Source organism: Ipomoea triloba, chromosome 16, assembly GCF_003576645.1.
Source record: "Ipomoea triloba cultivar NCNSP0323 chromosome 16, ASM357664v1".
NCBI classification, from domain to species: domain Eukaryota; kingdom Viridiplantae; phylum Streptophyta; class Magnoliopsida; order Solanales; family Convolvulaceae; genus Ipomoea; species Ipomoea triloba.
The window spans coordinates 14,601,746-14,602,454 of record NC_044931.1 but is presented as its reverse complement, the minus strand read 5'-3'; positions in this window follow the sequence as shown (position 1 = coordinate 14,602,454).

Below are 709 nucleotides of genomic sequence, written 5' to 3'. Positions count from 1 at the left end.
TACTAACCTCCCTAGAACAACTACTATTTGTTCGGGTAGTAAACTTTCTTTCTTTCAACATTTTTTAAGGGTGAATGCAAACGACGGCTAGAGGCAAGCAAGGCCTACACCCACTATAGCTTGAAATAAACCGAGCCACAACGAGAAGGACAAAAAGAAAGGCCAAACCTAGTGAGATCCTAGTAGACCGAGAGGAGAATGGTAGTTCCTAAACCCCCCGAGAATAAACACCTTTGCAATGCAATTTTTCATAAACCATAAACACACTATGATGAATCATGGCTTACTAGAAATTCATTTCCTAGCTTTTCCTTATTGATTTCAACAATTTTCTTCGTATCTCCTTTACTACAACAGTCGTTCATTCAATATTTTTTGATTCTTTGTGACAATGGCGTGCTTGAGGAAAATGCTACATATTCCGTAGATTTTAGAGTTGTCAATACTTCTAATATGACCTCCCTGAAGACCAACACAACTCGAGGGTAACCCCAACAATCTTTGATTTTAACAACCACAAAACTGCAGAAAATCAAATGGCGTCGTTGCTAGGGAAGGCAAACGGTTGTTATTGACTTGTTTTATATATTTGAAATATTTTCATTGTTTTTACTTCATTTCAGTTGTTGTGTTTACTTTGTTTGTACTAACCTCCCTAGAACAACTACTATTTGTTCGGGTAGTAAACTTTCTTTCTTTCAACATTTTT